The sequence below is a fragment of the Simochromis diagramma genome, unplaced genomic scaffold, assembly GCF_900408965.1.
Source record: "Simochromis diagramma unplaced genomic scaffold, fSimDia1.1 OVJJ01000646.1, whole genome shotgun sequence".
Lineage (NCBI taxonomy): Eukaryota > Metazoa > Chordata > Actinopteri > Cichliformes > Cichlidae > Simochromis > Simochromis diagramma.
Window position 1 is genome coordinate 1,993,781 of NW_024387279.1, and position 23,363 is coordinate 2,017,143.

The following is a 23,363-nucleotide window of genomic DNA, read 5'->3' on the forward strand; positions in this document are numbered from 1 at the left end:
TTCATAAATCTTCACTGACCTACTTATTAATTTAAGCACAATACAGAGGTTACATGATGAACCCAATGAACTGATGTTTGCAGTAATAACCAAAGAATTATATTAAACACAGGAATGCGTTTTCCCACTCTGAATGATGGATGGTGCCTCGCACATGTGTTTGATTGGGACTTGAAAAATGTGGTAATTCAGGAATGTGAAAATGGAAACTATCTCTTTAACTGCCTAACTGCAAACATCATTGCAACAATAAAACATGTTTTCATCGTGAGCCTCACCATTCATACCAAAGAAGAAGATAAAAGTGGATATCAATACTTGACTGAGCAGCAGCGGGGTGTTCAACAACAGTTCCAGTGAATGTTTGCAGACAGGTAGAGTGCTGATGAAGAGGTTGTTAATCACAATAAGGTTTGCATCTTTAAATTTAAGTCTTGTCGTTGTAGAGTGAAGATGACATGTTGTTTTCTGGTTAAGGGAGTCTCTGATATAAGTATATGACTATGGGTGAAGTCAGACGGCAATACCACACTTCCCACCATCAACCACTACGAGAGTCCAAGCTGAGATGTTATTCAAGGCCTCTGCAAGGCCACCAATCAATCAGGAGATAAAGTAGACTATAAATGTTTGAATATGCCTTACGGGATTGAAAAAAAGTTTTATCTATGATCCTCTCCATTTCTTTCAGTGATGGCATTATCATAAATTCAGGATGTGCAAGGAAAAATGGAAACCGCTGTTTCAAAGGAACACCCTACCTTGAGTCTGGATTTCTTAAACAATCGTTTGTTAGCACCATTAAACTCATGCTACCGGCTGGTATTCTCAGCCTCTATGAAACCTTTTTCTGTGAATTCATCCGCCTGCGAGCTCAGTCTCTAACTGGACCAAAGCGCTTTCAAGTTCTTTTAGCTTGAGTTGGCAGGTCTGTCTGTGAGCTTCACTTTGTGTCTGGCAGCAAAGCACACTGGGAATGACACAGACCCAGGAGCTGAGGACTGGTTTAATAATTCACAATGCTCCTATTACAGCGTGAGCTCAAGTCAAAGAGATGCATTTGTTAGTTTAGTGCCCAAAAAGTGATGTTTTTGGGCACTTTTATATTTAGTGCAATATATGCTGTAGTTTTTAAGATGGGAGAACTGTTTGTAATAATAGATGATATGCTCGGCCTTTGTGAATGGCAATATTAGCAGAATAGGTGAATGAGGCAATCCTCAGTAGACAAAACTTTCAGCTTTATGATTTTACAGGATCTGTAGGTGCATCTCCAAAGTGTGGGTGTTATGTACATTTACACTTGTAATGGAAGTGATTGTTAAAGTTGAAAACCCTGATAAAATCCTATAGTGTGACCGTGTGATGACACCTACTTCCTGTCTGTATTTGGTGTAAATATCCGCTCCATGCCACAACAGGCTCCCTGTACCAGAAGCACCCGAGAGAAACACACCCATACATGCCAAACCAATCCACAGATTTGAGTTCAGACTATCAGAAGAGAAAACTAACTCAAACTGCTTCTGGCTGGATCTGATTAGGAGTGTTTTTCAAGAGCAGTGTCTGCAGTACTAGCCTCCAAACAGACAGAGGGTGCCAGAGACCTGCAGCAGCCTGCGCCGATCTGGCACACCAGGAATCAGTGTAGTGCACTTCAAGCGGGGTATCATGATCGGGACAGAGGCCAAAGTCAACACGCACATCCCCACCAATGCTAATCTCATCACTATCATGTCAACTGTGAGAAAAAGAGAGGAAAAAGTCACACAGCAGGAGATCCCTGCTAACAACTAATGACTTTAACGTTGTTGGAGCCTTTGTAACATCTATTCTGGAACTTTGCCAGAGCAGCTGTTGTAAATGTACCTGAGCTTCACGAGCAGTAAAGGCTCCTTTTTCTTTTTTCTTTTATGCCAGCAAAGATCCTGAAACAAGAGCAAAACAACATCACGTGTGCCTGGCAGGTTATCCATGTAGTCCAACACACTTTCCCCAAAGACCAATGAGGTAAGTGCCTCTTTAGATCCTTTCTTAATCAAAGGAAAAGTTATGAAACTGCAAATAGTAACACAAGACATGTGACGTTCAATAACATTGTCTCAGAGTTTGTCAGTAGTGCAGCCTGGTGCCAACAGCCTGCGTGTTCCTGCCCTCCAACAGTCCTTTCCAGCAGCAGCGATTAGCAGCAGCAGGCTCGCCAATGCTATGAGCAGCCCCACATTCGCCTGTGGTTAGCTGGCAGAAAAAATGCAACAACTTTTATCATCAAAATAATCCAAAGAAAAGTGACTTTGCAAATGTTAAATAATTGCAATTTTTTTCCCCATCGCCGTTCATAAAAAAAAACTGCTAGATATTCTTATTATTTCTACAATGGCAGTTTTATTCTTTGGTGTCTGTTTGGAGTTCAAACTATAACTATATCTAAGGTAGTATTCCAACCAATATATCCCCACTATATATAGTTATATATAAAGCTAACCACCAATTATCAGATGAATAAAAGTAGCACAGAAGTACACATCTCTTTCTACAGTGAGCAATGAATTTTAAACAATGAATAAAGTCAAGTGCGCATGATTACGACCTTTTAAAAGCTATTCTAAGCTTTAGATAATACATAACTATAATTTAGCAAAGATGGAAGAACAAGAAAAAAGATTTCCAGAGTGCTTTGAAAACTTCCATAAGCACTGAACATTGTAAGGCACTGTTAAGAAGAAAGAAGTTACATTATCTTCTAATGAGCAAAATTTCTTCAACTGTTAAAATGATCTCCCTGTGTCTTGGAACAGCCTTTCCTTATATATCTTGGGGAAAGAAACATCACAGTAATCTTGCAGCTGTCATGAGGGTAATGAACAGTGGTGTGAAACTACTGAAAAATAAAAAAAACCCTTACCTCACAGAAAAGCACTGACTGATTCTCAGAGTGACTGTTTCTGTGTTTGTTTCCAGAAAAGAGCAGAATGGGAGAAACGTAGTGCAAAAGCAGAGCGCTACAGTGTGCACACAACTGTGTGTCTTTGCCCTCGATCATTCCTAAATTAAGTGGTGTGGGCTCGTGTCAGTGAGGTTTGGCAAAGGGCTGAAATTAAGAATCTAAATGCATTAACCACGCATGACCTTCACAACTGACTTTCTATTGTGCTGTCCTCTCTGTTTATCCTTTGTGAAGCTCCACTGCCTGTTCGTCTCAACTCTGCCTTGAGAGGCGGGGAAAAAAGATACTTATCCCCTCAAACAGAGAGAAAATCTGTCTCATTTTAGGACATTTTCTACCATTTAATAGTGCTCAGATGTGGTGGGGAGATATTTGTTTTGAGATGACAAGATAAAAAGGAAAACATTCAAATGCAGCAGGGAGAAAGCAGATCGTGTGCGAGACAAAAGAAACAGACAGAGCAATATTGAAATGTTCAGATGGATTATTGCCGAGTGAAAATGACAGCAGGCTGGATGCCAGCTGCCCCCCCGGAGCTGTTGTAGACGAGCTGAAGAGGGCAGTGTTTGTCTTCCTACCACACTGCACCATAGTGGGAGGATTTAAGTTGTTAGGCATTTGAGAAAAAAACAAAAAGAAAAACTCTCATCCATAATTACTTTCAGTGATGTATACTGAATCTAGAAAGCTCTTTGCATATTAATATGGAGAATTAATAGGTTTCACAATAATTAAAAGTGAAAAAAAGAGAATTTACAAAGATTAGTTCAGGTCTTATACATATAGAAGATAATATGCACTTTAATAAAAATGCAAGGATTTGGTTGCAAGAGTTTCTGCTGTGCTGGTCATTAGCAATGGAGTTGAACATAGAGACTGATTGTTAACCAGCTGTAGGTGTGTGTGTGCGTGTGTTTACTCCCCTGTTTAAATGTAAGTAATCATTTGTGTGCGTGTGTTTGTGAATATTGACAGTTTTTGTCCTTGTGCGAATATGTGTGAATATTGGCTGTATTGTGTGTTTTCGCGAACATGGTTTTGCATGGTAATTTCTGTGCATGTGTGTGTGTGTGTGTTTGTGTGTATTATTTCAGGCACTTTCAGCTCCCTCGTTCCAATCTTCTCCCTGCACAACCCTACTCTATCTCCTAACAATATGGCTTAAAGCCTCATAATCACTTATTGATTCTTCATCATCATTACCACTGTTTGCCTTGTGTATGAGGCCTCATCTAAATGGGAGGCTGAGGCAGAGCTGAACAGGTCCATCGCTTTGATTCAAACAAGGTCAGAGGAATTGATCCCCTTTGATCGGAGACTTGCTCCAAGAGACAGCCGTTTCCACAGGCAGTGCCAGCAGAGCAAACCGGCTGGAGCTTCTTCACACTCCAAATGTGTGCACGCTGTGTCAACACCACATAGAAATAGAAATTTTTCAGGTTTTTCTTTCACCAAGCCGTGTATTTGCACTTTTTGCTGTTAAGAGTGTGTCTGTGGCCAACATATAACTGATTAGTTGATGTAAAGTCCTTCTGTGCTACTTAAAAACAAGAAACAATTGCTCTTCCTTTTATAAGTGGAAAGTTGAGTGTTAAATTCCCAAACACACACTAGTTTAAATAAATACTGTGTGCTTTAGGACCTGCAGTGTATGTCTGTGCAATCCAATACACGCAGAGAAAATGATGGATCTGCAAATGTGTCTCGGATAACTTTTGCAGCCTGGTGTCATAAAACAGTGTATGAATAATACGCAAATTTCCTAAAGTCATTTAGCTGTTATTATAACAGACTTTCTGTTCATATATCATTTCATGCCATCTATTTGTGACTAATGACACCCAATCCTTTACCTAGAGTCTAACTATTTAGCATGTCATGTAAATCCCTATAGAAAGTGGAAATATGTAGACATTATCTGTGAAACATATCAGACGCAGTCTGATATTTTAAGTCCAATCAGACCAGTGGTGGGCAATTAATATTTCAAAGGAGCCACATCAGCAACTGGGACTGTTGCCCTTCATAAACTCCCATAGGTAAGAGTAGATCTCACTATTAGGTAATGAAAACGTGAAATAAGCTTAGTAAAAACATCATTCCACAAAAACAATTGAACCCAATTTTCCCAGAAGCGTTTATGAACAAAGTGTGCATGACTTTTTTTCACACAAAGTGTACAATATAATGCAGAAATACCAATTTCTGTTCTTTTCAGTCACTGTGTTTCTCAAAGAGGCCGGGATGGCTGGTAAGTTCCTATATTTTAATTAATGTAAATAAGACACTTTATAATTAATTTAGAAAAACAAAAATTGTCAATTAAATATTTTGTAGGATATTATGTCGTCCAACCAGTCACCTCAAGTGCTCTGATAATCAACATGAATTAAGGATAGCTTGTCAGATCTTTTCCTAAGCTACTGTATGGTATCCACTTCTATTTACTGCATGGCTGGTACAGGTGGTGCAGGACGTGGCATGGCAGGCCTGGCAGTCTAGGATGTGGAGTGGCAGCCCTGGCAGGTGTATGAGTGGTGTGGCATGCCTGGAGGGTGCAGGATGTGGCGTGGCACAGGTGTGCTGACCTTTGACTTGGACTGAGCAGTAACAGACAACTCAACGACCTCTGGCTGAGACGTGGCTGGGCCAGACAGTGCGAAGACCTCTGGCTGAGGCTGCGCAGCGCTTGCAGCAGGCTCCGCTGCTTCATGCCCCTTGGGTTCAGGTCGAGAGAGACCCACTGGCTTTGCTTGCGGAGGCTGGGCAGGCTCAGCTGACCCCCCAGTGGTCACAGGAGGCTTGACAGTCTCAGCTGAGCCCCTAATGGACACAGTAGCAGGTGCAGGCACCTGCTGGAACTATAGCACCTCCACCCAAGTGGATGGGATGACAGCTGGCCTGGGAACTGAGAGAGCTGAACTGAGCCCTAGCCACCCCCATAAAAGCCATTGGTAAGTTGGCAGGGATAGGCTGGAACTTAGCTGCCCTGGGATAATGAACAGGGACCGGCTGGAGCCCGGCCAACCTCACCTGGGGAACAGAAATGGGTGCAAGGGAAGGGTGGGTCCACTTTGCCCTGGGAGTGGAAACAGGAAGTGGAGGCACTTCAGGGATGGTTTGAAGTGACAGCCCTAGACCAAACAGTCTGGAGAGCCAAACAGTCTTTAGGAAAAGCAACTTCTTTTCTTTACAGTTACCAACAAAGGGCCACAAAAGTTAGTAGTCTCAGCGGGATCACCAGTCACTTTTATTTCAGGTTCAGAACCTAAAAGCGAGTTTAGAATTGGTTGTATCTTAGTGGCTTGGTACTGGAATGAGCACATGTCTGGCCACTATATTGAGCCTCAGGCGGGGCCAGTGCAGGAACACAAAAAACTTCCATAAGCACTGAAATGATGTTTGAAATGGCCGGCTGAACACAGTGAACTGAACCAACACACACAGAATTAGCACCAATGGGGCAGACCTTTCTCAGAGTACTTTGGTTACAGTTTGTGACAGTCGTATTCATTGAAGCCCATGACTAGCCTGGTGAGGAACATATGGCTTGGAATGATGAGTTTCTTTCAAGTCCGAAACAAAACATTTCTTACTATAGTGTTTGGGATCAACCAAACTGGCAAAGGCAGGACCAAAAATGTAAGCAGTTGCTGGCTTAGAAAAATCAACTGCTATCCCTTTACCCACAGATTCCAAAAACATTGACACTTTATTTCCAGACAAATCCGAAGTGCTTAGCTCAACCCCTGCTGAGTCAGTACTGTTGCCTTTTATCAACAGTAATCACAGGATTTATTATCGCTGGGCTTAGCCCCTCAGCAACAGAATGCACAGGAAAAGCGGAGTCTGATTCCCTCACCACGGCAAGGCTGTGCTGGGACGCAGAATGGCCTCTGACTGGATGTGACCGTTATTCCCAGGAACTGATAAAACAATTTTGCCTGGGTGAGTCCACAGAAGTCTAGCTGAGGGATGGCGTGCTGATGGTAGGAGCAATGCTTCCTTCAAGAGGAGGGAGCTGGTGGGCTGGATGGCAGAACCTCTGGCAGTCCGGCCAGTGGGACCCCCGGTGGGCAGAACAGCTGTGTTGAGGTGGGTGAGCTGAGTGGCGACGTCGAATCTGGGGAGCTGGCAGTGTGATCTTCCTTTTGCAGGGATGGTGGATGGAGACTGGTGGAAAAGTTCTTTAGCCAGGTTGGCAATGGCCCAGCATACTGGGACCAGGAATGTACCAAACTGTATACCCTTTTCCGGCATGCCTCTTTTTCTCCCTCATGAGACCTGATCAGCCACTGCCCACGGGGAAAGATGATCTGGATACTACAAACATACTGTAACAATCTGCAATGGCAGATTGTGAGGAGAGAGGATGAGGACCCAAATGTGGACACTTGAAGGCAAGAGTGCTTTTAACAAAAGGCGACCCGATCAAAGGCTAAACAAAAATAAAAACAAGAGGGAAAACAGGAACGGGGACTTAACTAATAAAACTAAACTGGTCAAACTAAAACTAAACAGTAAATACTGAACATGGAACACGGAACAGGAAATTCGGAACATGAAACGAGGAAAGCAGAAGACCCGACAAGGGACACAAGGAAAACAGACACCATACACACATGTGAGGGTAACGAGGGAAGTGGGAACACAGCAGAAACACAGCCGGAATGAATTATACATAAAGAGACAGGGAAGCAAAACTGAACACACTGAACACAGAAAGAGTGGCTGTCAGACTAAAACAGGAAACAGCACAGCAACGGGGATAAACAAACAGGGAGACAAAGCAGAGGAACGGGGGAACAGGTAAGGGAAAGAAACGAGACACGACTAAGACGTGAAGAGTGAGGGACACACAGAGTGCAAGGGAGAAGAACACACAGATAATATAACAGACTCTCACAAGTGACACAGGGCACAAGAGCAACCTAACAGACAAGAAAACATAAACTGGAAATATAAGCAAACTCAGAAACACAGAACTTAACAGAGTTCAGTGTGGAAGAAGTGGGTGATAAAGATGGGCAAAAAAAAAGTGAAACATTGGAGCTGAGACACTAAGAAATAGAAATAGAAAAAGGAACTTGACATAGATGCAGCAAAATGTAATGGAAATATTATTCAATGCCAGCTGTCGGGGCTGCCGCTGCAGCGTCACCATTAATAGTAGGAACAAATAGCAACAACTAATAATGAGCATTCACAGTCAAAAGGAGCTGCTGTTGCTAGCAGGAGGCATAGAAAAAGGCAGAAGGAACAACAGTCCTAACAACAGAGTGAGGAAGAGAAGCAGGAAGGTGTAACTAACATCACAAGAGAATAGATGCAGGGAGAGATTTAAGAATTCAAGTAAAAACAATGGCTACTTTGAGCGTGAGCCCCTGCTAATAGCTAAAGTGTAGCTTTTAATTGTCAAATGCTGCACTACAGTGAAACTAACATGTTGTAACCAAACAACAACTGCACCTTTAACTTCACTAAAGAAAAACAAGAAATAAAAACATGAATATTCAGACTAAAGAATTTATTCATGTTTATGCTCATTTTCCTATGTTAGAGCTTAGATTTCAGTTTATGAGATTAGGCTCAAGTGAGGAGGAACGGGATGAGGCAATGTCGACGGAGAATAGTGGTGGAAGCAGATGAAGAAGAAAAGAAAAGAACAAAGAAGCAGACACTGATGTAGAGTTGACAGATACAGTGAGCAGGGAATACATGATCCAAAGAGGAGGCAGGGGGAGAGGGTTAGGAACAGGGTAGATGAGCGACTGAACCACCAAAGACTCACACTTTACTTCTCCTTCCACCAAGCCCTGTGTGGTCCAGCCAAGTCCAAACTGTGCACTTACTACACTGTGGTGGTGACTTACTTTCTGATATATTCCTTATTATATAAATGATATATTAATATGTTCTTGCTAACTAACAGACTGTGCTAGTAGTTCTTTTCTTCTTCTTTTTTAAATCAAGCTTTTTTTCAGTCAGTCAAAGTTTGGTATTCCTGTGCTGCATGACTTCTGGCCTGGAAAACATAAATGCACAACCATTAATGAGCTATGCATATACTGAAGGAGGGTTAATATGTTAATAATGGAAAAATTTGATATTTAGAGTGCTGATTTCTTTTGGAATTCTTATGGAGTAATCTAATAACAATGAATTAAATTAATTTATTTATAAGCATATTTTAAAAAAACACAGGTTGACTGTGCTGTACAAAGTTTTAAAAAAGTAAATAAATAAAAATCTTATGTTTTAGCTCTTGTAATGATAAAAATGAATTCTTAAAGATAAAATCTTGAAGGTACAATTTTATTAAGTCCCATTAAAAAAACAAAAAAAACAAAAACCTAATATGACTGCCTTCTAGGGCACTAAAGAAACTCACAGCCATTATTTTGGACTTCTTGCCTGTTTCCCAAAATTATTTTGGTTATTAAAACCTTTTTCTGTGTAACTCACCCACAGCCTGACCCAGCCTATATTTACCCAAATGATGGAAAATTCCTACTACTGCCATGATTCTAGCCTACGTCACAGCGTCATGTGTGCTTTTTACATCCAACACAAAAACTGCAGTCGTGGTGCTTTCGATTGTACTCAGAACTCGGAAATTCTGCCTTCTGAATAGGAAGATGTAGGTAACACTGCAGATGAGCTGCATACAGAGCTGGACTGGGACAAAAAATCGTCCCGGGCGTTTTTACTATAGACCGACCCACCATTATAGGAAAAATCATAAAGCCTTTGAATGAAAACAAACACTGTTGTGACCAGTAGCGGTTTTTGATACGGGCGACACGGGCGGTTGCCCGGGGTGGCATCGTGGTGGGGGGTCGGCATCACGGGCATCGGCAAAAAATAAATAAATTACTCGTACTCATGCTGCCCCGACATCATGCCAGCGAATGTCGTAGGCACCGATTGGGTTTGCTGGGAGTAAGGGCGCCCTCCGTTTGCGAGGTTACTTAATAACGTGTTAGTCCCAACCAGTGTTGGGACTAACGCGTTATTAAGTAACGCGTTACAGTAACTACGTTATTATTGTGGTAACGAGCACGGTAACTAGTTATTATGCCAAAACCAGGAACGCGTTACTCGTTACTGGGATTTAGATAGGCTCGTTACTCGTTACTTCGTGTGGTGGCTATCGCGGAGCTTCCAGAGATTCAATAACATTAGCAAGTGGTGGAGGCCAGCAGGTGGATGAAGGAAAAGGGAGGCAAGAGGAGAGACCTGAAGCGGCTGCTGGTCCGAGTGTCAGGTGAACTGAACTTCAGGTAAGAAGTTATGACCTGCAGTCTATCTGGGTCAGATATGAACCAAGTTTAGTTGAAGTGCTAGCTAGCATGACGGGGTTTCTATACAGCTGGGTGGGTGCTATGTTACTGATGTTGAACTTTATTTTGTTCATAAGGTTAATTATTATAGTTGCCAACCATCCCGTAAAAAACGGATCGTCTCGTATTCAGAGAAAATATTACGTTTCGTCTTGAGGTGAAAAGGAACAGTTTGTCCTGGACTTCAGCTACAATGAAAAAAACACAAAGCTGGAGTTATTCTGTGTTTACGCTGCTTCTCTCATCCTCTCACCCTCCCTCTCCTGTTTCTACTTCAATCATGAAACCCATCAATGATCAGCTGATCGGCTTTTCTCTCTTGTTTATTTATCGCCCACTTTGCACCAGAAAGAGGAAACCAGCGGATGTCGCGGTAAACAACAGCAACACGTTTAAACTTGATCAGCTGTTGTTAGAATTTATTTAATATTAATTTCTAGTATCAGCTGATGTTTGCTGGAGCCACAGCTGTAAACCTGCTGGTCATGATATCGGTTTGGATATGTGGTGAGAGGGAAACATGAAGATGAAACCAGGAGATGTCCTTACTGAATCATCAGAGCTGTGATGGAGAAACAGGTTTACCTTTTAGGTGACATGAATGAGTTGAAGTTATGAACTGTTTCTGAGAGACAAATAACACCAGGATCCTTTTCTAAGTAGCTGACAGCTGGTAACTGTGCAGGGGCGGGTCTAGCAAAGTGTTGCCAGGGGGGCAGGTAGGGCATTAACAGGGAAAGGGGGGCACAAAGAAATACTTCTCATTTATTATTAAATATTCTCATTTAAAATGTCTCACTTTTAAAAAAATAATTATCTGAGTCGACAAACGACAAACAAACGATTGATAGATTGATGCATATATACCATCAGAACAGTGTACATCACTGTCACAACAGTGTTTGTTTTCATTCAAAGGATTCATGATTTTTCCTATAATGGTGGGCCGGTCTCTAGTCAAAATGCCCGGGACGATTTTTTTGTCCCAGTCCAGCCCTGTAAGCAGCTCATCTGCAGTCTGGTGTTACCTACATCTTCCTATTCAGAAGGCAGAATTTCCGAGTTCTGAGTACAATCAAAAGCACCACGACTGCAGTTTTTGTGTTGGATGTAATAAGCAGGCTAGGATAGAATCAGGTCAGAATCAACCACGGTCCAGGCGTGGGATTTCTCTCGTGGAAATGTGCACATTATTTTTTTCCTTTCTATTGGTAGGTGGCACAGTGCACTTGTGGCAAGTAAGCAAGCTAGAAGACTGGCAAACTTGCTGGGTATCCAGTTACAGAAGCAACACATTAACAAGAGAATTCTGTTACTTTCCCTAGTAACTAGTTACTCTGAAAGTAACGAGTAACTTGAGGTAACTGAGTTACTTTTGATAGAAGTAACTAGTAATGTAACTAAGTTACTAATTTAAAGTAACTTACCCAACACTGGTCCCAACACTGTTCATAACTGATAATTTTATTATCTTAGCTGCATTATGAGCTACCCATCTAGAATAGTTTTCCAGCATCGAGGCATAATGCTTTGCTGCATTATGCCTGTAGCATATGCTGGCTATCCACTCTGCTTTCCAGACTATGTCAGTTGGGTTTTGAGCAGGAAATTGTGAAGGCTAGGTTATCTGATGCAGAACTTCATCAGTCACAGATATATGCTCCCCTTCTAATTGTTATCTCTCTGTAGTAGTTTGTTTGCATCAGGTCCATCACGAAGGCCTGATGTATGCCATCTTCTCCAAGCAGTTAATGTTGAGATGTGTCTGTTACCTGAGGTTACTTGAGATTACTGGGATGTAAGACCTTTCCACACCTGTTTCTCATTCCTCAGTCAAGCACACTGCACATATGAAGGTTGGAAGTTTCAGTGGTCCCCTGCCAGATTGTCATTGCCATATGGTGAACTCTGGGCTGAAGTATTTCCAGAACTTTTAAATGTTTGCTGTGAGCATCTTCGCCTGTCTTCTCTTCTCCTAGTCACTTGCCAGCCAAGTAATGACACCTGCTCACCAGCCTGCCCACTCTCGGACCCAAACATCTCTGAAATCTCTGAAGAACTTTCCCCCAGCACCTCAAACCACTTTTCTTTCTTTCACAAGTAAGACAGTTAATTTAACCACATGTTGCCCATTTCCCTCTGATCGCCTGTGCAAATCTGTGGACCTGCAGAGTTTCCCTGGTACCTCCTCACTAGCTCCCATCTCTTGCTGTTTTTTTTTTTATTAATAAATCATCAGAGAAAGCCTGCTGCTGTCCGGGTCTGTTCAGTGGATCTGTAATCAGCCTTTTTGTGACATGCTGGACCTGTGGCTACAAGCACAAGGTAATTAAAATGAAATTCAGCTGCCTTATGATTAAAGTCCATGTTCTTTGTATTTGAATTACTCTGAATTAGCCTGTGTAATTTTGGTAGAGTTCATTGTTGTCAACATTTTGTTTGACATGACCAAAAACATGACCTAGCAAGAGCTGACAATACCCTTGCTTCTGTATATTCCAATGGGTGACTCCAATCTCTAAAGCATTGCTCACGTCTCATTTTTTATACCAAATTGCAAATTATGAACCTTTTTTCCTGTCTGGTGTTGCCACTGGTCACAGTAACATCAGTTTTAGGCTTGAGGGTAACTGTTATGATAGTTTAAATCAGTCAAATACAAAATACTGTCAAGCAAGTTCATTTTTAAACGTGCTGCAGCCAGAGAAGCACCTAAGTCAGCACGTTCTCACCCTCTCTGTCATATGTTCATGCATTCAGATGTCAGTAAAGTTGTGATTGTGGTATATCAGCATCTAGCCAATTCTAGTAAGCATAAGTATAGTAAGTTAAGATGTAGCAATGGGCCAAACACCCTATAGCTACGGGCCATTCGATCCTTATACATACGTTGGGTGGAGTGCCCACTCCGGGTCAAAAGTTGCGGGAGAAGGGAGCGGGAGATCGACAGATGGACTGGTGCTGCGGCTGCAGTGATGCGGACACTGTACCGGTCCGTTGTGGGGAAGAGAGAGCTGAGTGTAAAAGTGAAGCTCTTGATTTACTGGTCGATCTACGTCCCTCCCCTCCCCTATGATCACGAGCTGTGGGTAGTGACCGAAAGAACGAAATCGTGGATACAAGTGGCGGAAATGAGGGTGCCTGGCCTCTCCCTTAGAAATAGGGTGAGAAGTTCAGCCATCCGGGAGGGACTCAGAGTAGAGCCGCTGCTCCTCAACATCGAAAGGAGTCAGTTGAGGTGGTTCAGGCATCTGACAAGAAGGCCTCCTGGGCGCCTCCTGGGTGAGGTGTTCCGGGCATGTCCCACTGGGAGGAGGAGGCTCTGGGGCAGACCCAGGACACGCTGGGGCAGACCCAGGACACGCTGGGGAGATTATATCTCTCGGCTGACCTGGGAACCCCTTGGTGCTTTCCTGGACAAGCTATGATGACAGAGGTCAGTAATTTGCACCAGAGGTACACTTCAACTGTGAGAGACAGAATGTGAAAAAAAAATCCATGAATCCACATGGTAGGATTTGTAAAGAATTTATTCGTAAATTAGGGTGGAAAATAAGTATTTGGTCACCTCAAACAAGGAAAATCTCTGGCCCTCACAGACCTGTAACGTCTTCTGTAAGAAGCTTTTCTGTCCCCCACGCGTTACCTGTATGAATGGCACCTGTTTGAAACTCATCATCTGTATAAAAGACACCTGTCCACAGCCTCAAACAGTCAGACTCCAAACTCCGCCATGGCCAAGACCAAAGAGCTTTCGAAGGACACCAGGAAAAGTATTGTAGACCTGCACCAGACTGGGAAGAGTGAATCTACAATAGGCAAGCAGCTTGGTGTGAAAAAATCAACTGTGGGAGCAATCATCAGAAAATGGAAGACATACAAGACCACTGATAATCTCCCTCGATCTGGGGCTCCACGCAAGATCTCATCCCGTGGGTCAAAATGATCATGAGAACGGTGAGCAAAGATCCCAGAACCACACGGGGGGACCTGGTGAATGACCTGCAGAGAGCTGGGACCAAAGTAACAAAGGTCACCACCAGTAACACACTACAACGGCAGGGAATCAAATCCCGCAGTGCCAGACGTGTTCCGCTGCTGAAGCCAGTGCATGTCCAGGCCCGTCTGAAGTTTGCCAGAGAGCACATGGATGATACAGCAGAGGATTGGGAGAATGTCATGTGGTCAGATGAAAACCAAAGTAGAACTTTTTGGTATAAAACTCAACTCGTTGTGTGTGGAGGAAGAAGAATACTGAGTTGCATCCAAGAACACCATACCTACTGTGAAGCATGGGGGGTGGAAACATCATGCTATGGGGCTGTTTTTTCTGCCAAGGGGACAGGACGACTGATCCGTGTTAAGGACAGAATGAATGGGGCCATGTATCGTGGAGATTTTGAGCCAAAACCTCCTTCCATCAGTGAGAACTTTGAAGATGAAACGAGGCTGGGTTCTTCCAACATGACATGATCCAAAACACACCGCACCGGGCAACAAAGGAGTGGCTCCGTAAGAAGCATTTGGAAGTCCTGGAGTGGCCTAGCCAGTCTCCAGACCTCAACCCCATAGAAAATCTGTGGCGGGAGTTGAAAGTCCGTGTTGCTCGGCGACAGCCCCAAAACATCACTGCTCTCGAGAAGATCTGCATGGAGGAATGGGCCAAAATACCAGCTACTGTGTGTGCAAACCTGGTAAAGACCTATAGTAAACGTTTGACCTCTGTTATTGCCAACAAAGGTTATGTTACAAAGTATTGAGTTGTATTTTTGTTATTGACCAAATACTTATTTTCCACCCTGATTTACGAATAAATTCTTTACAAATCCTACCATGTGGATTCATGGATTATTTTTTTTCACATTCTGTCTCTCACAGTTGAAGTGTACCTCTGGTGCAAATTACTGACCTCTGTCATCATTTTAGGAGGGGGAACTTGCACAATCGGTGGCTGACTAAATACTTTTTTGCCCCACTGTATTATGGCAAGAACCAATCAGCTAAGTAAAGAGAAACGACAGTGTCCCTAAGTGCAGTCGCAAAAACCATCAAGCACTATATGAAACTGGCTTACATGAGGAAACTCCCCCTGGGAAAGGAAGACCAAGAGTCACCTCTGCTGCTGAGGATAAATTCATCTGAGTCACCAGCCTCAGAAATCACAAGTTAACAGCACCTCAGATTAGAGCCCTGATGCTACACAGAGTTCCAGTAGCAGACACATCAACTGTTCAAAGAAGACTGTGCCATTCAGGCCTTTATGGTCAAATAGCTGCTAAGAAACCACTAATAAGGAAAAACAACAAACAGAAGAGATTTGTCTGGGCCAAGAAACACAAGGAATGGACATTAGACCAGTGGAAATCTGTGCTTTGGTCTGATGAGTCCAAGTTTGACATCTTTGGTCTTTGTGCGACGCAGAAAAGGTGAACAGATGGTCCCTAGATTCATGGTCCCTCCACAGTCACCTGACCTAAACTCAACCGAGATGGTTTGGGATGAGATGCAGCATCTCTGGGAACTCCTTCAAGACTGTTGGAAAACCATTTCAGGTGACGACCTCATGAAGTTCATCGAGAGAATCCCAAGAGTGTGCAGAGCAGTAATAAAAGCTAAGGGTGGCTATGTTGGAAATATAAAATAAAAACATGCTTTGAGTTATTTTTTTCCCCTACATAATTCAATATGTGTTAATTCATAGTTTTGATGCCTTCAGTGAGACTCTAAAAAATGGAAAAAAATAAAATAAATTAAATAAAATAAAAAACCAACAAAAACAACCAAACAGTAAATGAGGTGTTGGGTTTGATTTTTACCTGGAATTAGGAATGGGATTTGGGAACTATAACTTCTCCTCACCTGTTTTAACCAATCAGATAGATGCACATGCTCATATTAAACTATGTGTAACTGCTAAAATAGATTACTGTCTTTTGTAAAGTTGGCTGCAGCTAACTCTTTGCAGACTGCGGTTACCTGAACAAAACGTCTCCATGTAAATGCTCATTTTTGATCATCCAATGCTTTGATAAATACACTAAAAGATGAAGTGTTTCGACTGGGGATTTCACGATAACAAAGGTGTGTCCAAACTTTTGACTAGTGAACATGTTTGCTATTAGCAGTTTACGGTTAGCTTCCACAGCTGTTCAATCACCTGATTGTCTCCCCAAAAACATTTTTTGAGCTTTTGTTGATTTCCATTGTGTTTTATTCAACTTCCATTTTGTTTTGTGTGCTTTTGCATTTTTCAGTTTGCTGCTGTTTTCTTGACCTTGCGTTTGTGGTCACGGAGACCGAAACTCATCTGAGATTTTTAGTAGACGCACTTGTATGAATTTCAAAATCCCACGTTGCCTTGTTCCAAGTTATCACATTCACAAACTTGGGTGTCCAACCCCGGTGGGGTGGACAACAGTACCCCATCAACTTTACAGCTGAAGGGTAAAAATGAGAAAGTCCTTCAGACTTTGATGATTTAAACAGTGCTTGTGGCAGCGTTGCCACAGGCAGCATCACAAATAAAGCCATCTTTGCATCTGTTCTGTTGTCTGAAGTTTTTCCATTGAGAGACACTAGCATGCCCCCCCCCCCCTCTTTTTAATCATACTGCTGTTTCTGCTTTGAGATTTCCCCAAGATCTAAATCTTCTTTTTTTAAAAACGTAGAAGGCTGAAGGCAGAGTTGTGCTACCATGCTACATTGCACCAGACAATCCAAAACAGCTTGAGGATTTGGGAATAATTGCCTAAATTTGCCTCCACTTGTCAGGCTGAACCAACACACTCCTCTATTCCACCTAAAACACAAGATTGCAAAGCAGTATTTTCACACACAAATGTTACCTGCTGCCAAAACCTGAGCTGTGTGCTGCTTAGTTGGCTGAACTTGGGACAGCTTTTCTCATCCTCCTTCAGATTTACTGTAGCAGCGTTAGTGGAAACTCTGAGGATTCCATCATGATATTAAGTGATTACTTTTAGCCGCAATCATCAGAATCAAACACTGGCACAGAACTCGTGTACAGACGTGCGCACAACACACAGTCACGCATACAAGCATATTCAGAAATACAAGCACAGTTGACGCCACAATAAGTCAAAGTTCCTGGTAAAAGTGTGTGTTTGGGAGATCTACACAGCTGCACGCCCAGCAGCTGACAGCTGCAGTGTTGGGTTGATGCGTGCCCATGTGAGTGTGATAAGCTGCAAGAGATTATTATTATTGTTGTATGATAGTTTATCGCACCGCAGGAGGATGGTTACATTCACCTGGCTATGTTTCCCTGGAAGCATCCTCATTGTGATACACACAGACACACACACACATTCCCCCACACACAAGCACACAAAACTTAATCTAATCTGTGTGTTTTCTCTCTGCTGCAATAATACCGTGGCCTAATTGGCTCTGACAACTTGGCCAACTCAATTCCAGCCAGTCTCGTCCAGAATGCCTCTCTGTGTCTCTAATTAGGTCCAATCAGCCGGAGTGATATTTATCGATTCACCTCATCCCTCTCTTTCGTTCTGTCTCTCCCCTACACTCATTCTTTCTGCGTTGCTTCTTTCTGAAGGAGACCATGTTCCTCGTCTCTTGCTAATTTTAGTAAGAGTAAAATAATTATGATTGATGCAGGTGCCTGTTTCTTCCTTCAAAAGCTTTTTAAATAGATACCCCTCCTGCACCCCCTCCTGCACCCCCATCTGCCCCAACAGAAAAGATGCAAGAAGCTAATTAGCGTGCGAGGATGAGCGAAGAGAGGGGCCTTATCGAGCCGTTATCAGTTCGCCTGCCCCACAGCTTTAAACATCATATTAGATATCTTAATCGTTCATTCTGACAGGGGCGTCAGGGACAAACTTTCTCATTTTCCCAGCCAATTGACGTGCTCTATTTTCTCCCCTCTGGTTCCTTAACTTACATTTTTTACCCTTCCCTTTTTCTCTTTTGAGAAACACATAGCTGTCAGCTACGTGCTGGGAATGCTAGACGCTTTAATTCATCTAAACAACCTTTTAGCCTCACACCAAATGTAATGCTACTTCGTAAGTCTGAGCAAAGTCAGTGTGTGCGTCGTTTTGGGAGTATTGACGTACCGGTCTCGCTGCCGAAGATGCGTCTGCAATGACATTGGAGCTGATGAAGTCAGTGATGCGTCAATGGCCAGATACAAAGAGTAGAAAACAGGGGAGCGATTAACTGCATATACAGTGTGCTATATTGTAGGATGTGGGACAGATTAATGTAAAACCTTTAGTTCATATGTCTGTATTACAAGACTATAAATGTTAGGCATGGATATTGCAAGATCTGAAAAATCCTGGTTTCCAATGTATCCTTCAAAATTAAAGACATAATTTCCATTTATAAATAAGATACTGAGTACATTTGACATTAATTCAAGGAGTTTAACAAAAATATTGCATGAATTGTTTTTTTTTACAAAAAGTAATTGAACGACTGAATGACAACTATGTCAGGTTTTGTGGCCAGGTGAGGTCTGTTTCCTCTGTATTTCACAATGAATTAAATTATATTATCTGGACTTTATTCATACTGTTGAATTTATATTTGGTATCTTTTCATTTGGATTCTCAATATGAGATGATGATGTAGCTGACCGAGGCCATCTTTAGGCTGAAAAAACAATAAAAAATTTAAAATTTTAAATATAAAAAGTTTTTCATTCTTAAGAAAAACATACATCGAACCAAATCAAGAAGACTATCAACAGTATGTGTGTCTACATTAAAGAGATGTCTTCATGAATGCAAAAACAGAAGGTTTACAACAAGGTGTAAACCACTGGTTACAGTAAAGAACAGCGTGGCAGGTTATAATTTCACAGAAAACATCTAAAGTGTCTGCAGAGTTCTTAAAAAAATGTTTCTGGCATTCGGTGATGTCCACGGGTTCTAGACTTCAGGCAATCAATGACTGCAAAGGAATTTCAAACAAGTATTAAAAACAAAATTATGCTTTATCCAATTAGTTCTGAGCCTGAGTAAAGACTTCTTAATACAAAACCTTTGCTAAAACCCTTGAATTAAAGCTAAAAGTCTTTGATCATATATTGATTATTTGATTTCAAGTTCACTGCGATGCTGTATAAAAAGGAAAATAACAAAAAACCAAAGCACCCATTATTCAAAATGTTTCTTGTCATTATGTATGTGCACATTTGTATATTTTCAAATTGGTACTGAGATTTAGAACACAGCCTTCTAAAAACATGCTAAAGTATACCAATACTTAGCACCCTAGCACATACTATCACAGTGATGGGCATGTCCTGCACTGGCCTCACATGCTGCCACTCCTGATTTAGTGCCACAATTCCTGTCTTGGCATCCTATTATATATCACCAATCCAAAGAGGGACAGAATAAGTCCTTTGGACCTCTATACTTCTCGATCAAATCAAACATCATAGCTGTAGTGTGTTTTATGTCTGCATGGATCTGTATTGCTGCTCATTGATTGTCAACTGTCTTTCAACAACTCTCTCCAATACCTTCATGGTATAGCTCATTATCCCTCTGTGATCATTACAGCTCTGCACATCACCCTTGGTCTTGAAAATCAATACAACTGCTCTTCTTTTTCATTCCTCAGGTATCCTCCAAGACTGTGGTCCACTGTCCTCACTCCTCGACATCACCATACCTCAATAGATATGTCATTCCATTTGTTATCCTCTTCAAAGCTGCCATCAGTGCTTCCTTACTAATTCACTGCACTTTCTGATTCACTAAGGCTACGTTCACACTGCAGGTCTTAATGCTCAATTCCGATTTTTTGATCAAATCCGATTTTTTTGTCTGCTTGTTCACACTACAGATAAAATTTGACAAGCTCTAGTGTGAACCCTCAAAGCGGCCCGCATGTGCAAAAGAAGACATCACACACAACGCGCTCTGTTTAGACCCAGAGCAAACAGTATTGTTTGACTGATGGCCGTTAATATGAAGACTTGTTTTGGACTTTACGTTTTCCAATTTTGCTTTAAGTTATTTTGTTATTTTGTTATTTACATTTGGCCTAATAATGATCCTTATTGCTGTTTTAGAGAGGAGCGGTGCTTCAAAGGATAGTTGCAGATTTCTGTCAGAATCTGCAGATTATACAGTACAAATAAAATGTTCATGTTTCTCCAACGCTGTCTTCCCAACAGTTTCACTGACATCTACACTGGATGGCCAGGAAGCGTTCATGATGTCTTCTCGGGCGCTTCTCTGGTGCTGATAATTGGCGTCTGTCTCGTGTCAGTGACGTAAAAGACGGATTTAAAGCGACCTGACCATTCAAACAGCAGTCGCTTTCTAAAACATCAAATATGTATCGGATTCAGTACCACATACGAAAGTGACCCAGGTTGGATTTGAAGATATCGGATTTGTGCTGTTCAGACTGTCATACCATGATCGGATATGGGTCGCATAGGGTAAAAAAAGTCTGATTTGACGCGCTTTCGCCTGCAGTATGAACGTCGCCTTACTGTTCTCTATCCAGCCTCCTCAATCTCCTTTTCTCAGCTCTTCAAAGTATTCCTTTCACCTTCTAAACACACTCAATTCACCCGTTAGTATATCTCCATCACTATCCCATCACCCTAAACTGCTGCACATCCTTTCCAGCTCGATCTCTCTGTCTACCTAAATGATACAAGTCACCTTCCTTATTGTCCAGACTCACACACTGCTCACTACAATTTTTTCCCTTATTCAATTCAATTCAATTTTATTTATATAGCGCCAAATCACAACAACAGTTGCCTCAAGGCGCTCCATATTGTACAGTAGATCGTACAATAATAGATACAAAGAAAACCCAACAATCATATGACTACCTATGAGCAAGCACTTTGGCAACAGTGGGAAGGAAAAACTCCCTTTAACAGGAAGAAACCTCCGGCAGAGCCAGGCTCAGGGAGGGGCGGGGCCATCTGCTGCGACCGGTTGGGGAGAGAGAAGGAAGACAGGATAAAGACATGCTGTGGAAGAGAGACAGAGGTTAATAACAGATATGATTCAATGCAGAGAGGTCTATTAATACATAGTGAGTGAGAATGGTGACTGGAAAGGAAAAACTCAATGCATCATGGGAATCCCCCGGCAGCCTACGTCTATTGCAGCATAACTAAGGGAGGATTCAGGGTCACCTGGTCCAGCCCTAACTATATGCTTTAGCAAAAAGGAAAGTTTTAAGCCTAATCTTGAAAGTAGAGATAGTGTCTGTCTCCTGAATCCTAACTGGAAGCTGGTTCCACAGAAGAGGGGCCTGAAAACTGAAGGCTCTGCCTCCCATTCTACTTTTAAATACTCTAGGAACAACAAGTAGGCCTGCAGAGCGAGAGCGAAGTGCTCTAATAGGGTGATATGGTACTACAAGGTCATTAAGATAAGATGGGGCCTGATTATTTAAGACCTTGTATGTGAGGAGCAGGATTTTGAATTCAATTCTGGATTTAACAGGAAGCCAATGAAGGGAAGCCAAAACAGGAGAAATCTGCTCTCTCTTTCTAGTCCCTGTCAGCACTCTTGCTGCAGCATTTTGGATTAGCTGAAGGCTTTTCAGTGAGTTTTTTGGACTTCCTGATAATAATGAATTACAGTAGTCCAGCCTGGAAGTAATAAATGCATGAACTAGTTTTTCAGCGTCACTCTGAGACAGGATATTTCTAATTTTAGAGATGTTGCGCAAATGGAAGAAAGCAGTCTTACATATTTGTTTAATATGTGCATTGAAGGACATGTTCTGGTCAAAAATGACTCCAAGGTTCCTCACAGCGTTACTGGAGGCCAAGGTAATGCCATCCAGAGTAAGAATCTGGTTAGATACCATATTTCTAAGCTTTTCAGGGCCGAGTACAATAACCTCAGTTTGATCTGAATTAAGAAGCAGAAAGTTAGCGGCCATCCAGGTCTTTATGTCTTTAAGACATTCCTGCAGTTTAACTAATTGGTGTGTGTTATCTGGCTTCATGGACAGATAGAGCTGGGTGTCATCTGCACAGCAATGAAAATGTATGCTATGTCTTCTAATGATGCTGCCTGTATGTAAGCATGTATAGTGTAAACAGAATTGGTCCTAGCACTGAACCCTGTGGAACTCCATAATTAACCTCAGTGTGTGAAGAGGACTCTCCATTTACACGCACAAACTGGAGTCTATTAGATAGATATGATACAAACCACTGCAGTGCAGTACCGGTAATACCTACAGCATGTTCTAATCGCTCTAATAGGATATTATGGTCAACAGTATCGAACGCTGCACTGAGGTCTAGCACAGGGGTGTCGAACTCCAGGCCTCGAGGGCCGGTGTCCTGCAGGTTTTAGATCTCACCTTGGGTCAACACACCTGAATCAAATGATCAGTTCATTACCAGGCCTCTGGAGAACTTCAAGAGATATTGAGGAGGTCATTTAGCCATTTGAATCAGCTGTGTTGGATCAAGGACACATCTAAAACCTGCAGGACACCGGCCCTCGAGGCCTGGAGTTCGACACCTGTGGTCTACCAGGACAAGCACAGAGATGAGTCCACTGTCAGAGGCCATAAGAAGATCATTTGTAACCTTCACTAAAGCTGTTTCTGTGCTGTGATGAGCTCTGAAACCTGACTGAAACTCTTCAAATAAGCCATTCCTCTGCAGATGATCTGTTAGCTGTTTGACAACTACTCTTTCAAGGATGTTTGATATGAAAGGAAGGTTGGAGATTGGCCTATAATTAGCTAAGACTGCTGGGTCTAGAGATGCTTTTTGAGTAAAGGTTTAACTACAGCCAGCTTGAAGGCCTGTGGTACATAGCCGATTATTAGAGATAGGTTAATCCTATTTAAGATCGAAGAATTAATTAATGGCAGGACTTCTTTGAGCAGTTTTGTAGGAATGGGGTCTAAAAGACACGTTGATGGTTTGGAGGAAGTAATTATTGAAGTTAACTCAAAAAGATCAATTGGAGAAAAAGAGTCTAAATGGATATCAATGGTACTAAAAGTAGCTGTAGATAATTGTCATGGTCCTGGGTCGTGTGACCCAGTGTTGAGTTTTATGTATCTTTTGT